The 17,736-nt window shown below is 36.6% G+C and overlaps 1 protein-coding gene across 1 annotated transcript in view; it reads right to left on the reverse strand.

Moving 5' to 3' along the window:
* Window positions 1-17,736, reverse strand: part of LOC149806167 (RYamide receptor-like) — a 298,313-nt gene that overhangs the window by 250,165 nt on the left and 30,412 nt on the right. The window lies entirely within an intron of this gene.

Here is a 17,736-nt window from a genome sequence, read left to right on the forward strand (position 1 = left end):
TTGTAAAGTTTATGTCACTTCTAAATTCATGCAGAACAGATGATAAATGAATAAAGTATGACACTGTATATTTCGTGTCTCACTTTCTATGACGCTTCTAGCAATTGGAATACTTCTCATATTATTAGCCAATTTCACAAATATGTTTACGTGAAGAGCTTTTGTGTCATAATGAACGTACGGATAGATGCAAAGATGCAATGTTCTGTTGATGTATGGAGAACACATTAACTTGGGGATCAGAAAACAATTAATTAGATTTATGGGGACAGGTTATTGTTAAATCGCTATCCTGCAATGATTTCTAATGTCTGTGTCGGGAGATGAAGTCATTATTAATTAATCATTCGTTTACTTAGCCGTTCGATGACTTGAAAAAGGAAGGGTACCTTTGATTTTATAACGGAACTGTCAGATTTGAAATTTTCCTGATCTGTTGTTTGGAATTCCATAAGTCATGCTGACTCCAATTATCGCGCCTAGTTATACAGGCGGTAAATATATTTAATCCTGATTGGTTATGCTAAATAAAGGGCGTGGTTCCCACACAAAACTTTCTTGGGATTAAATTGCCCTAATCGAAAAAATCTAGTCAGTCAGCAATTTTCCAGCAACAGTGAAAATATAAGGGACTCCAAGATTGAATTTGGAAGAAATTCTCTCGTAAAACATTGATAAAATGGACCGGATATCTGGAATGTCAAAGGACACAATTTTGGAGGAAGAAGCTAACAAAGCTTGAACAGTATTTGCGTCAATTTCATGTAGTTCGTTCATACCAATAAAATGATTTGCTTGAATTCAATTGCTTATATTTGCATTAATTTATTTGTTTAGATCCGTAGATCAATTCTCTTGAAATGAGTGTAACTGTGTTTGAGTTAAACTATCTGAATCCGTACAATTATCTTCTATATATAAGTTTGACGAATTCTTTGACATTGTCGTCTTGATTGTTATAGGAATCTAAGATTTCATGCATTACTTTAGTTGATATGAGTTACAAAAATCCGTTTGAATTCACCAATCTTAGATGATTGCATGATTCCATCCATTCATTTGAGAAGTGAGACGAGAATAGAACTGCTATGTCTCGTGTATTGTTAATGGGAATCAGTGATGAAATAGCCATTAGGAAGTCCATTAATCTTGTAAAACTAAGTGTGTTTAAGGTCTGCCATGTTTAGCTTGATCAGACAACATTTGATCTGTTCGAATTCCGATAGAAAGATATTTGACATGACGAGAGGGGAGTAATGATCTGTTCCCAGTAGGACAATTGACTGAATATTTAGGTTGTCTCTGTTTATTTTGTAAGGGGAAATATATAAATGGACGTATCCACGGACGTATCCTTGGACGTATCCACGGAAGTATCCACTGAAATATCTACTCACGTATCCACCTACCCACACAAAGGTTGAGGACCAAAAAGAGGCGAGAGAGTAGGAATGTCGGAAAAGAGATAAAGCAAAAAGACCTGGAGGAACCACCATAGTGAAATCTGAGAGGACCGGAATAAGCAGGTTTTAATGTTGTACAAGGCAATGACTTCGATCGTTCACTCGATTATATGATGAACCAATTATATCATTTAAACAGATTGGCTATTTAGATAAATATATTTGTGTTTGAAATTCGGTGAAAGATTTATTTAAAAAAGAAGTGCATGTTCCTAATGTAATGTATTATCCCAGCTGTTTATGTAATTGATTAAAGTTTTGTTTTTCCATGTTCGGGGGCTCGTGTCATTCTGTTCTATATATCTGCCCAGATCTCTCTTTATTCCATCTATAATTTCACACTTTATTTTACTATTTACTCGATCCGGGCAATAATACCGAGGACGACCACCCTCTAGATAACGATAGCCAAATAAAGTGGACACCTTGTAAGAAGGTAAAACCTCATAATACCAAACCACCAGTAGCAAACCGCTACAATAATTATTTTTTTGTTGTTGCTTTTTGTGTTATTTTAATTATTGTTTTATTATATTTTTTTAAATTAATATATACTTATTTTTTTCTCAGTTAACTTTACATTGCCAGAATCGTTCAGTTTTTACGATATTGCACACCTTCATATTCTTTCAAGTGCATAAAGGAGCTACTTTCTATTGTAAACAAACAATGGACGCAAACGCCATCACTTTTGATTTGTAAACAAATCATGCACACTCGCGCGTAGTAGGTGCTTTACGTTTCGGTTGATGAAATTTGTTTCTGAATGAAGTAAAGCAAATGTTTAGTGGACTGCAACATACCAGCAGCTTTGGCACATTCCGCGTTAACTTTTTTGATACAATTTTTCGGATTTAGGCTAGCTATACAGCAGAAGCAAGAAAGGGTCCTTACAAATAACATACAAGTGACAAGACATAAACTGTCTTCTTTAGCTGGTAATAAGAATGCCAAAAACAATATACTTACAGTTTTACATACTGAATTTCCTCAAAATGTACTTTCTTAGTTCTGCAAATCCGAATTACATGATCCAAGTCATAGGTTCTCAATCTTGATTACACATTTCGAAATTGTACTATAATTTTGAATATAAGTACAATTACATCCTTCTTACAGCATTCAAAACGAAATAAGCATCAAATTCCGTAGCGTCTTTTTGTTAATTGCAATTGAAAGACTTCATATTTTTCCCACGTTATGATTTCAAACATTCAATGACAGAAACAGAAAAACATTTGCAGATGTCAACACACTTCTCCCTCGCTTCTTCAACCCATTGTATTTCACGTGGAATTGTCACAAAAATCCAGTCCATAATCACGAACGTTCGTAGAATCGACACAAATACCAAAATCTATTCAATCCAAATCAAATGGAAAAGTTGATGTAATGAACATTCATTTTCAGTATGACTCCCAATTTTAATTTTAAGTAGACAAAAACGCCATTTCCTTTCGAAACGTATGTCTAGCACGCGACTAAGTTCAAATTTATCTGGGCGGAGTTATGTGCGCATTAATAATGTTGTTGTTGTGTAATGCATTTGTACGGGAAAATATGAACTCGTCTTTTCGGATGGATATACTGTACTCACAAGCTCGTGCAGTATTACATCCGAAAAAGTTGTTTATATTTTCCCATACAACTGCAGTAACCTATAATTATTATATTTTCATGTTAGATTCCGAATGTAGAAAATGTCAAAATTAAGCTGCATTCAATCCAAAAAAGCTGAAAACGCGTTTTGAACCAGGCTTATGGTTTTCTTAGTTCCACATCATTAAAATTAATGTGCAGAATAACGTATTGATTGTGTTACGTCTTTGATGTGTATTTATCAGTGTCACTTCAGTCTTGTCTGAAGTTAGTGTCCATTCCGTTACGTTTACGCGATATGGAGAATGCAGTAACAGCTATATGTAAGATTTTCTTTTGACAGTACTTTTAGAAAACTAATATCCTGTAAGGTTGCGTCATCAGCATGGAGATCAACCACAGTATATCTTGTATGCCACTTCAGATCAATTATAAGCACAATAAATAACAGTTAGCAGTTAGCCTTAAACTGCTTCTTAAACAAGTCTCACAACAAGTCACATATGTCATCTGACGTGATACTGATTGTTGTTGTTTTGGGTTTAACGACATTTCTCAGTGCAAGTTAGGCAGGGCCGGCGCCAGACCCGGCCAGACTATCTGGTACCCTAGGCAAGGTTAGATTCTGGCGCCTCCTCCCCGGAAAATATCAATTTCCAAATTTATAAACAATAAAAAAAAATTAAATATGCACCCCCTGAAATCAGCGCCCTAGGCGGCTGCCTAGTTTGCCTATATGGCAGCGCCGGCCCTGAATATAGGCTATACATGGCAGCCAGTATAACTGGTGAAATAAAATCCCGGGAAGAGAACGGTAAGAACAACTGACCCATAGGAAGCTGCAGGCAAGCTTTCTCACCTAATCACATTGACCGAAACGAGACTCGAACCGAATTTTAACAGAGGTGATGAGGCAACCACTTTAGACCACTCGGCCTCACGTTGCCCTCTTTGGGCTTGTAAAGTTTTCCAAACATCAACGAACAAAACTCCAACTAGATCTCCATTCTTTTCAGTTTTGATACATTTGTCAATCATGCTAGTAAGTGCAGCTTCCCAAGAATGATTGGTGCGAAAGCCTATTTGTCTATCGCCTAACATATTACTTTCATTAAAGAAAAGACAGTAAGGGAGTGATGAGAATGGTTTCGACATCTATTGATAAGACATAAAGGACTGAGCTTGCTCTAAGATTCTTTATTTCATCACGAAGACCACACATTTGAGGAGGTTTGAAATTAGCCTCCTTTCTTTAGTCAGTAGGGGCTCCGGGTGACCGTGTGGTCTAAGTTGCTCGCAGATCACTCAAACATCTAACTCATGAACCCGTGAGTTCAAGACTCTGCGCGAATAACGTAGGTTTATGGCAACTCTTGCCAGTTGCTTCCCACGGATCGGTGGTTCTTTTCGGGATCTTCCTCCACCAGATATGGTGATTTGAAAATATGAACTATCATGTGCTGACAAATGACGTTAAATCTCCCAAAACCAAAACGTTTGGCCAGGAAAGAGATTTTTTCTACTAATATTAAAATGTATTCTACTTTCTGAGAGATGTCATTAATAATCGTCTAAACGAGTAGATATGTAAACATTTATTGTCATGTTTGCAACTGCAGTATTATCAGGACTATTTCTTTGCAAATGGTGTGAAGATTCATCATGATCATAAGGATCAAACGGTTCTATAATTAATAATAACAGCAGTTATAAATAGTTCCTGAACATATTAGCAATATTTTCATTTTTATTGGTGAATGCGCTAGCTATTCTTAAGGTGCAGCAATTAGTAGAACATGAATAATGAGAACCACCTTTACCCATTACAAATTAGCAGAACATGAATAATGAGAACCACCTTTACCCGCTACCAATTAGTAGAATATGAATAATGAGAACCACCTTTCCCCGCTACCATTTAGTAGAACATGAATAATGAGAACCACCTTTACACTCTACCAATTAGTAGAACATGATTAATGAGAACCACCTTTACACTCTACCAATTAGTAGAACATGAATACGGAGAACAACCTTTACCCACTACCAATTAGTAGAACATGAATAATGAGAACCACTTTTACCCGCGACCAATTAGTAGAACATGAACAATGAGAACCACCTTTACCCGCTACCAATTAGTAGAACATGAATAATGAGAACCACCTTTACCCATTACAAATTAGTAGAAAATGAATAACGAGAACCACCTTTGCCCGCTACCAATTAGTAGAACACGAATAATGAGAACCACATTTACCCGCTACCAATTAGTAGAACATGAATAATGAGAACCACATTCACACTCTACCAATTAGTAGAACATGAATACTGAGAACCACCTTTACCCGCTACCAATTAGTAGAACATGAATAATGAGAACCACTTTTACCCGCTACCAATTAGTCGAACATGAATAATGAGAACCACTTTCACCCGCTAACAATTAGTAGAACATGAATAATGAGAACCACCTTTACCCGCGACCAATTAGCAGAACATGAATAATGAGAACCACCTTTACCTGCTACCAATTAGTAGAACATGAATAATGAGAACCACCTTTACCCGCTACCAATTATTAGAAAATGAATAATGAGAACCACCTTTACACTCTACCAATTAGTAGAACATGAATACGGAGAACCACCTTTACACGCTACCGATTAGTAGAACATGAATAATGAGAACAACTTTTACCCGCGACCAATTAGGAGAACATGAATAATGAGAACGACCTTTACCCGCTAACAATTAGTAGAACATGAATAATGAGAACCACCTTTACACTCTACCAAATAGTAGAACATGAATACTGAGAATCATCTTTTCCCGCTACCAATTAGTAGAACATGAATAATGAGAACCACTTTTACCCGCGACCAATCAGTCGAACATGAATAATGAGAACCACCTTTACCCGCTACCAATTTGTAGAACATGAATAATGAGAACCACTTTTACCCACTAGCAATTATTAGGACATGAATAATGAGAACCACTTTTACCCGCTAAAAATTAGTAGAGCATGAATAATGAGAACCTATTTTACCCGCTACCAATTAGTCGAACATGAATAATGAGAACCACTTTAACCAGCTACCAATTAGTAGAACATGAATAATGAGAACCACCTTTAACGGCTAACAATTAGTAGAACATGAATGATGAGAACCACCTTTACGCGTTGCCAATTAGTAGAACATGAATAATGAGAACCACCCTTTCGCATTACCAGTTAGTAGAACATGGTTAATGAGAACCACCTTTACACTCTACCAATTAGTAGAACATGATTAATGAGAACCACCTTTACACTCTACCAATTAGTAGAACATGAATACGGAGAACAACCTTTACCCACTACCAATTAGTAGAACATGAATAATGAGAACCACTTTTACCCGCGACCAATTAGTAGAACATCAACAATGAGAACCACCTTTACCCGCTACCAATTAGTAGAACATGAATAATGAGAACCACCTTTACCCATTACAAATTAGTAGAAAATGAATAACGAGAACCACCTTTGCCCGCTACCAATTAGTAGAACACGAATAATGAGAACCACATTTACCCGCTACCAATTAGTAGAACATGAATAATGAGAACCACATTCACACTCTACCAATTAGTAGAACATGAATACTGAGAACCACCTTTACCCGCTACCAATTAGTAGAACATGAATAATGAGAACCACTTTTACCCGCTACCAATTAGTCGAACATGAATAATGAGAACCACTTTCACCCGCTAACAATTAGTAGAACATGAATAATGAGAACCACCTTTACCCGCGACCAATTAGCAGAACATGAATAATGAGAACCACCTTTACCCGCTACCAATTAGTAGAACATGAATAATGAGAACCACTTTTATCCGCTACCAATTAGTAGAAAATCAATAATGAGAACCACCTTTACCCGCTAACAATTAGTAGAACATGAATGATGAGAACCACCTTAACGCGTTACCAATTAGTAGAACATGAATAATGTGAATCACCTTAATCCGCTCCCAATTAGGAGAACATGAATAATGAGAACCACCTTCACCCGCCACCAATTAGTAGAACATGAATAATGAGAACCACTTTTACCCACTAGCAATTATTAGAACATGAATAATGAGAACCACCATTACCCGCCACCAATTGGTAGAACATGAATAATGAGCACCACCTTTACCCGCTACCAATTAGTGGAGCATGAATAATGAGAACCACTTTTCCCCGCTACCAATAATTCGAACATGAATAATGAGAACCACATTCACCCGCTACCAATTAGTCGAACATGAATAATGAGAACCACCTTTACCCGCTACCAATTAGTAGAGCATGAATAATGAGAACCACTTTTACCCGCTACCAATTAGTCGAATATGAATAATGAGAACCACCTTCACCCGCTACCAATAGGTCGAACATGAATTATGAGAACCACATTTAACCGCTACCAATTAGTAGAACATGAAGAATGAGAACCACCTTTATCCGCTAACAATTAGTAGAACATGAGTCATGAGAACCACCTTCTCGCGTTACCAGTTAGTAGAACATGATTAATGAGAACCACCTTTACACTCTACCAATTAGTAGAACATGAATACTGAGAACCACCTTTACCCGCTACCAATTAGTAGAACATGAATAATGAGAACCACCTTTACCCGCTACCAATTAGTAGAGCATGAATAATGAGAACCACTTTTACCCGCTACCAATTAGTCGAACATGAATAATGAGAACCACTTTCACCCGCTACCAATTAGTCGAACATGAATAATGAGAACCACGTTTACCCGCTACCAATTAGTAGAGCATGAATAATGAGAACCACTTTTACCCGCTACCAATTAGTAGAACATGAATAATGAGAACCACTTTCACCCGCGACCAATTAGTCGAACAGGAATAATGAGAACCACTTTTACCCGCTACCAATTAGTAGAACATGAATAATGAGAACCACCTTTACCCGCTAGCAATTAGTAGAGCATGAATAATGAGAACCACTTTTACCAGCTACCAATTAGTCGAATATGAATAATGAGAACCACATTCACCAGCTACCAATCAGTCGAACATGAATCATGAGAACCACTTTTACCCGCTACCAATTAGTAGAACATGAATAATGAGAACCACCTTGACCCGCTAACAATTAGTAGAACATGAATCATGAGAACCACCTTTACGCGTTGCCAATTAATAGAACATGAATAATAAGAACCACCTTTTCGCGTTACCAGTTAGTAGAACATGATTAATGAGAACCACCATTACACTCTACCAATTAGTACAACATGAATACTGAGAACCACCTTTACACTCTACCAATTAGTACAACATGAATACTGGGAACCACCTTTACCCGCTACCAATTAGTAGAACATGAATAATGAGAACCACCTTTACCCGCTACCAATTAGTAGAACATAAAAAATGAGAACCACCTTTACCCGCTACCAATTAGTAGAAAATGAATAATGAGAACCACCTTTACCCATTACAAAATAGTAGAACATGAAGAATGAAAACCACCTTTACCCGCTACCAATTAGTAGAACATGAATAATGAGAGCCACCTTTACCCGCTACCAATTACCAGAAAATGAATAATGAGAACCACCTTTACCCATTACAAATTAGTTGAACATGAATAATGAAAACCACCTTTACCCGCTACCAATTAGTCGAACATGAATAATGAGAACCACCTTTACACACTACCAGTTAGTAGAACATGATTAATGAGAACCACCTTTACACTCTACCAATTAGTAGAACATGAATACTGAGAACCACCTTTACCCGCTACCAATTAGTAGAACATGAATAATGAGAACCACCTTTACCCGTTACCAATTGGCAGAAAATGAATAATGAGAACCACCTTTACCCATTACAAATTAGTTGAACATGAATAATGAAAACCACCTTTACCCGCTACCAATTAGTAGAACATGAATGATGAGAACCACCTTTACACTCTACCAGTTAGTACAACATGATTAATGAGAACCACCTTTACACTCTACCAATTAGTAGAACATGAATACTGAGAACCACCTTTCCCCGCTACCAATTAGTTGAACACGAATAATGAGAACCACCTTTACCCGCAACTAATTAGTAGAACAGGAATAATGAGAACCACCTTTACCCGCTACCGATTAGTAGAACATGAATAATGAGAACCACTTTTACCCACTAGCAATTATTAGAACATGAATAATGAGAACCACTTTCACCCGCTACCAATTAGTCAAACATGAATAATGAGAACCACCTTTTCCCGCTACCAATTAGTAAAGCATGAATAATGAGAACCACTTTTACCCGCTACCAATTAGTCGAACATGAATAATGAGAACCACTTTCACCCGCTACCAATTAGTCGAACATGAATAATGAGAACCACTTTTACCCGCTACCAGTTAGTAGAACATGAATAATGAGAACCACCTTTACCCGCTACCAATTAGTAGAGCATGAATAATGAGAACCACTTTTACCCGCTACCAGTTAGTCGAACATGAATAATGAGAACGACTTTCACCATCTACCAATTAGTCGAACATGAATAATGAGAACCACATTTACCCGCTACCAATTAGTAGAACATGAATAATGAGAACCACCTTTTTCCGCTAACAATTAGTAGAACATGAATCATGAGAACCACCTTTACGCGTTGCCAATTAATAGAACATGAATAATGAGAACCACCTTTTCGCGTTACCAGTTAGTAGAACATGATTAATGAGAACCACCTTTACACTCTACCAATTAGTAGATCATGAATACTGAGAACCACCTTTACCCGCTACCAATTAGTAGAACCTGAATAATGAGAACCACCTTTACCCGCTACCAATTAGTAGAGCATGAATAATGAGAACCACTTTTGCAGCTACCAATTAGTCGAACATGAATAATGAGAACTACTTTCACCCGCTACCAATTAGTCGAACATGAATAATGAGAACCACCTTTACCCGCTACCAATTAGTAGAGCATGAATATTGAGAACCATTTTAACCCGCTACCAATTAGTCGAACATGAATAATGAGAACCACTTTTACCCACTAGCAATTATTAGAACATGAATAATGAGAACCACCTTTACCCGCTTTTAATTAGTCGAAGATGAATAATGAGAAGCACTATTACCCGCTACCAATTAGTCGAACATGAATAATGAGAACCACCTTTACCCGCTACCAATTAGTAGAGCATGAATAATGAGAACAGCTTTTACCCGCTACCAATTATCGAACATGAATAATGAGAACGACTTTCACCATCTACCAATTAGTCGAACATGAATAATGAGAACCACTTTTACCCGCTACCAATTAGTAGAACATGAATAATGAGAACCACCTTTACCCGGTAACAATTAGTAGAACATGAATCATGAGAACCACCTTTACGCGTTGCCAATTAATAGAACATGAATAATGAGAACCACCTTTTCGCGTTACCAGTTAGTAGAACATGATTAATGAGAACCACCTTTGCACTCTACCAATTAGTAGAACATGAATACTGAGACCCACCTTTACCCGCTACCAATTAGTTGAACATGAATAATGAGAACCACCTTTACCCGCTACCAATTAGTAGAACATGAATAATGAGAACCACCTTTACCCGCTACCAATTAGTAGAAAATGAATAACGAGAAGCACCTTTACCCATTACAAATTAGTAGAACATGAAAAATGAAAACGACCTTTACCCGCTACCAATTAGTAGAACATGAATAATGAGAACCACCTTTACACTCTACCAGTTAGTAGAACATGATTAATGAGAACCACCTTTACACTCTACCAATTAGTAGAACATGAATACTGAGAACCACCTTCACCCGCTACCAATTAGTAGAACATGAATAATGAGAACCACTTTTGCCCACTAGCAATTATTAGAACATGAAAAATGAGAACCACTTTCACCCGCTACCAATTAGTCGAACAGGAATAATGAGAACCACCATTACCCGCTACCAATTAGTGGAGCATGAAAAATGAGAACCACTTTTACCCGCTACCAATTAGTCGAACATGAATAATGAGAACCACTTTCTCCCGCTACCAATTAGTCGAACATGAATAATGAGAACCACTTTTACTCGCTACCAATTAGTAGAACATGAATAATGAGAACCACCTTTACCCGCTAACAATTAGTAGAACATGATTGATGAGAACCACCTTTACGCGTTACAAATTAGTAGAACATGAATAATGAGAACCACCTTCACCCGCTACCAATTAGTAGAACATGAATAATGAGAACCACCTTTACCCACTAGCAATTATTAGAAGATGAATAATGAGAACCACCTTTACCCGCTACCAATTAGTAGAACATGAATAATGAGAACCACCTTTACCCGCTACCAATTAGTAGGGCATGAATAATGAGAACCACTTTTACCCGCTACCAATTAGTCGAACATGAATAATGAGAACCACTTTCACCATCTACCAATTAGTCGAACATGAATAATGAGAACCATTTTTACCCGCTACCAATTAGCAGAACATGAATAATGAGAACCACCTTTACCCGCTAACAATTGGTGGAACATGATTGATGAGAACCACCTTTACGCGTTACCAATTAGTAGAACATGAATAATGAGAACCACCTTTACCCGCTACCAATTAGTAGAACATAGATAATGAGAACCACCTTTACCCGCTACCAATTAGTAGAACATGAATAATGAGAACCACTTTTACCCACTAGCAATTATTAGAACATGAATAATGATAACCACCTTTACCCGCTACCAATTAGTACAGCATGAATAATGAGAGCCACCTTTACCAGCTACCAATTAGTAGAGCATGAATAATGAGAACCACTTTTACCCGCTACGAATTAGTCGAACATGAATAATGATAACCACCTTTACCCGCTACCAATTAGTAGAACATGAATAATGAGAACCACTTTCACCCGCTACCAATTAGTAGAACATGAATAATGAGAACTACCTTTACCCGCGACCAATTAGTAGAGCATGAATAATGAGAACCACTTTTACCCGCTACCAATTAGTCGAACATGAATAATGAGAACCACTTTTACCCACTAGCAATTATTAGAACATGAATAATGAGAACCACCTTTACCCGCTACCAATTAGTAGAGCATGAAGAATGAGAACCACCTTTACCAGCTACCAATTAGTAGAGCATGAATAATGAGAACCACTTTCACCCGCCACCAATTAGTCGAACATGAATAATGAGAACCACCTTTACCCGCTACCAATTAGTAGAACATGAATAATGAGAACCACTTTCACCCGCTACCAATTAGTAGAACATGAATAATGAGAACCACCTTTGCCCGCTACCAATTAGTAGAGCATGAATAATGAGAACCACTTTTACCCGCTACCAATTAGTCGAACATGAATAATGAGAACCACTTTTACCCACTAGCAATTATTAGAACATGAATGATGAGAACCACCTTTACCCGCTACCAATTAGTAGAGCATGAATAGTGAGAACCACCTTTACGCGTTACCGATTAGTAGAACATGAATAATGAGAACCACCTTTACCAGCTACCAATTAGTAGAGCATGAATAATGAGAACCACTTTCACCCGCTACCAATTAGTCGTACATGAATAATGATAACCACTTTTACGCGCTAAAAATTAGTAGAACATGTATAATGAGAACGACCTTTACCCGCTAACAATTAGTAGAACATGAATCATGAGAACCACCTTTACGCGTTACCGATTAGTAGAACATGAATAATGAGAACCACCTTTACCCGCTACCAATTAGTAGAACATGAATAATGAGAACCACTTTTACCCGCTACCAATTGTTTCCGGAATTTCTTTGTTCTTATTCAGATTAATCAATGAGGGTTTTTGACAACCTAATATGAGCCATACGACATCATTTATCGCTCTGTTTTCTTTTAGTTAATGCTGTTCAGAGTTCTAAATTGAGTACTTGTTTTTTTATAGTTTGCATGATTTTGTGTGTAAGCCAGTTGCGAGTGTGGCTGATTAACATGTTCAAGTATCGCCATTTCGGCCTATTCTGCGCGTCGGGTAATTCTGCGCAACGATACGTCATTTCTGTAAACATTTGATCACGTGCTTTTTTGGGTCAAAAATCCATTTTGTATCCAGAAAGAAGAATCATACATTAATTAAGAAAAGTGATATTCATAAAGTGTACAAAAATAGACTCGAAATGCACATAAAAATGAGATTTCTAAATGGCAACGCGAAGACCCACTCCATGACCTTCTTGAACCGGTAACCCTGAAAATTCGATTTATTATGCATATTTTAGAATCATAAAAATATATACATCGTATAAAAGATGGAAATGTGTACCTTAGAACAAAGCTATTTTAATCCAAGTTTCCAATTTTGCAAGAAGTTGTCCCACACGTACAAAATCGTCCACTACCCAGCGTGTCTACTTGCCGTTACAACATAAATTCGCAACAAATTACCCGGCGTTTAGTCTGTTTCTAAATTCTGTAGCAATTTTTCCCCATCAACAAGACGTTGTAAACACATTACATCCTATTCATTGTTATTTCTCTTCCATGTAATAGCTTATTTTTCATAAAATGTTGAACTTCACTAACTTTTTTACAAGATCGGTTTAGTTTGCTTAATATCTCTTGCCATTTATTGGCATTTTTACGTTGATTTTTGTAAAACTAGCTATAAACCTGACCTAATTACTCGACTGAACTGGTGACAGAAACAGTCCAAAGTAATATATTTCATTTCTAAAGCAAGATGGATAAACATTACCTCTTTCCAAAGCTATGCGCAGAATAGGCCGACATATCGCGAGTCAGGAAAAACAAGGGGGTGGTATCCCCTGTGTCCAAAATTAATATTATTTTGAACAGAATATTCTGGTGACAATTGCATCTTTTCAAATGGTAAGCATTGCTGTATTTTATTTTTGTCAATCGCTCGAATTCGGTATGCGTTTTGCTTTAATATTGGAAACGAAAACCTTAGGTGCGCAGAAATGCCCGACAGCTACGTATGCAATTTTTTTTAAAGGAAAATCCCTATCTGTGACATCTGCGTACCAGACTTCTAAAGTATCATTGCCATCAAGCATTTTGTAAAAGCCCATAGAACGTACTTTAATTTATCTTGGAACTTCTCATTGCAATTTGTTCAAGATCTATATGAAATTGTATGACAAGATGATCAGGGGATGAAAGCATTGGTCTTGCGTGTTAAAAATGTGGGGTGTTAATAATTCATTCCAGTGGAGGAAACATCCGTAAGTATCATTCTAGTCTAGGAATTGGAACAAATATGGGCGATTAGAGTTTGACTTTTCCAGGGACAACCTTAGCTGATTCAATTACAGCTGAGCCAGTCCAAATGACGCCATGACATTGAACTAGTAATTTTTAATCAATGTTTATTGCATAACTAGCCATAGAACCAAAGAACATATAAGCCAGACAAAGCGGACAAAACCTAAAAATATCAGAGACACTTGATTGTTGCCTATATTATAATTTATTGAATTGTGATAAAATGTAATGTGGCCTTAATTTATGCAAAGTAATGGGCAATAATGTGAATAATAATAATAATAATAATAATAATAATAAGAAGAAGAAGAAGAAGAAGAAGAAATTTCAATTGCTTAAAACTAATAGATGCATCGTCTGGTATATTCATTACCTGTGTCTGTGTATTTAGTTCCGTATGGTAAACCAGAAAGACGGTTATATAATATACAAAACAGCTGTTATGATTTGAATAGGTACCTGCAAACGGGCTTACTAATATCTTGTTCTTGGCTTTTTTACATGGTCGGATAACTTTATCCCTTTGAATGTTCAGATGTATTTACTTGTATTGTCTTAAACGAAAACAATTTCCTATTTCTAGTTTTTCTAATGAGACGTAATTATACCCATTATTGATGTCAGAAGATTCTAAATGCGCGTTCAGCAAATAATAATAATAATAATAATAATAATGACAATTATAATGATAATAAAGCATCATTGGTAAATTTATATTGTTCAGCTACATTTGCAGGTGTTAAGGACCGAAAGGCAAGGGAGCAGGTTGCAATGAAATTTTAATGTATTGGAATGAGTAGTGTTTCTCTACAAAAGTAGATCTATAATTTTTGTGCGTATCGCAATTAGTATATGTGGAAAGCCACAAACCCATATTTGTAATATAGTTATATACGAAGAATCTTTCTTCAGTGTCAAAGGCTTGTGGAGTTTTTGGGTATTAACACAAATCGATATTTATAATGCAGTCATATACGAAGAATATTCCTTCAGTGTCAAAGGCTTATGAATTTTTTGGGTATTAACACAAACCCATATTTAAAATACAGTCATATACGAAGAATATTCCTTCAGTGTCAAAGGCTTTTAATTTTTTGGGTATTAACACATACCCGTATTTATAATACAGTCATATACAAAGAATATTCCTTCAGTGTCAAAGGCATGTGGATTTTTTGGGCAGAAACACAACAATGGAATACTGACTTTAAACGGGGCTTTGCAAATATTAATTCATCATGATTGCAGTAACTTTTGGCAGAGGTACATACATGTATTAAGTCAAGTTTCATTCCTGTATCCTACATGGGTCCAGAGATTTTCGACTCAGTCTTTGCTTTTGATCTTGACTCTGTTGATAGAGCTCTACACTGCAACCCCAATATATCCTATTACAAGGTATGCATCGGTAGCAATTTCCATCCCTCTATTCCTAAAGTAATTCAAGTTAGAAAATATAGGCTAACATTTTTGTGAACGGTCAATTAACATACTTAGTTTATAGAAAGTGGTCAGCGAAGCAAAGGAACAAAACCAGTGCAATAAAAATCGTGTTATGCCTAAAATATTTACATTATTACGTACAAAATCATCGTAGTTCAAACATTATTTTAAAGGCTGTCGTGCATTGTAGACCTATCACACCATAAAGAGTCGGTTTCTGTCTAGCTGCAGGCAGCGTACCCTTTGTTTTTACCGTGCTTTCTCCCGTTAATTTACAAGAGAACACTAAATCCCATTTGATCATGCAGACCTTGAGCCAAGGCCCAAATTATGAATTTCATATAAAAGTGTACATTGAAGATATGAGTACGGTCTAACAATACATCGTTTCAATGCGCTTTGATTGGATTTTTGCAGTGTTCAGGTTATTATATATTTACATCCCGTATATCGTTTTTTAATGACAATTTTCCTTAAATGCAGGACTAGCGTTTAAAGTTTGCTTACACCTGAAGTATGAAAAAGCGATGTTTTATTAGATTTAATTTGCTGATTTGACATATAAAGCCTTTTGTGCACGATCTCGTGTGAATAATCCCGCGCAGACGAAAGTAGATCTTGTATGCTATGAGCTTGCTAAACCTTCAAGAAATTTCATACATTCATATCACATCCTTTGCCAGATTAAGAAAACAATATCGCATAAAATAGTTTAAGGACAAAGAGATACTGGCAGAGATATATCAATCTACGAACAACACAAGCCAAGGGTTTGCCAATAATATTAAGCAATACGAATGTATTCCTTTCGCTAAGTTCTAATTTGCTTGAAACTCTGTTACGTTATATAGGAAAATGATGGACTACATTAAAATATATGCTAAATACAGGGTACAATTTTGTGACATAATCAGAAAGGTGATCTGTAAAATGGTCTTGTGAGAGGGAACAGCTATATACAATCGGTTGCTTTTGGTTGCTCTGTTGTTGGGAGACCATGACTCAATGTTGCCAGTTTATCTATCCCAAATTGTGCCGTATATAATGTATGGTATCCTTTAACAGCGAAAATCACAAAAAAATAACAATGATTTACACAACGTGCTTTCGCCATTTGATCTCCTGCTATCTGAAAGCGCTTGCTGAGAAGTTATTTTCAGACATTTCTAGTGACAACATCATTACTCGATGGTGGATTGGCATCATTCTTACCAGCTTTGAAGAGCTTCATTACACGGTGCTTTATGTCAAGCTTGGTAGATTCCAGTTATGAGGCTTTGCTATTGCAAATATCCATGATTTTCATAAAACTAATCGTATTAACATTTTGAAAGAGTATTATTTTAGACCCACCGTTTTATACCCCATGGGATACCAATACCCAAATCCAAATCTCTATATCGGTCGTCCTTCGGGCAATAGCCATTCGGTAGCATCCTAAAATATGTCTCAGAATATACATATATTGTGAACTGCTTTTGTTACCTAATGTATCACTTGATGAGGACATCATGCCATATATATATATATATATATATATATATATATATATATATATATATATATATATATATATATATATATAAAGTATGTGTATTGCTTCCGTCATAAGCACCCCCTCCGTCGTTTTCGCTCGGGGATGCGTATAGGCCTGGCGCATACTTTTGTGTGACGTGAGACAGGAGACCGGAAACACGGTGGCTGTGTGGTTGGCGTACCGTAACCACCAAACCAATTCAAATGATGAACATCTGAAAAGGAAGGGGAGGTGGACGCAGCCTAATAAATTTGAACAGTTTCTAATCCGAACCAGATATCTATAGTACATTTTGACAAAGGTTGAACAATCTTTGAAAGGGTAGG

This window comes from Sinohyriopsis cumingii, chromosome 2, assembly GCF_028554795.1.
Source record: "Sinohyriopsis cumingii isolate HCF-2022 chromosome 2, ASM2855479v2, whole genome shotgun sequence".
Taxonomy (NCBI): Eukaryota; Metazoa; Mollusca; class Bivalvia; order Unionida; family Unionidae; genus Sinohyriopsis; species Sinohyriopsis cumingii.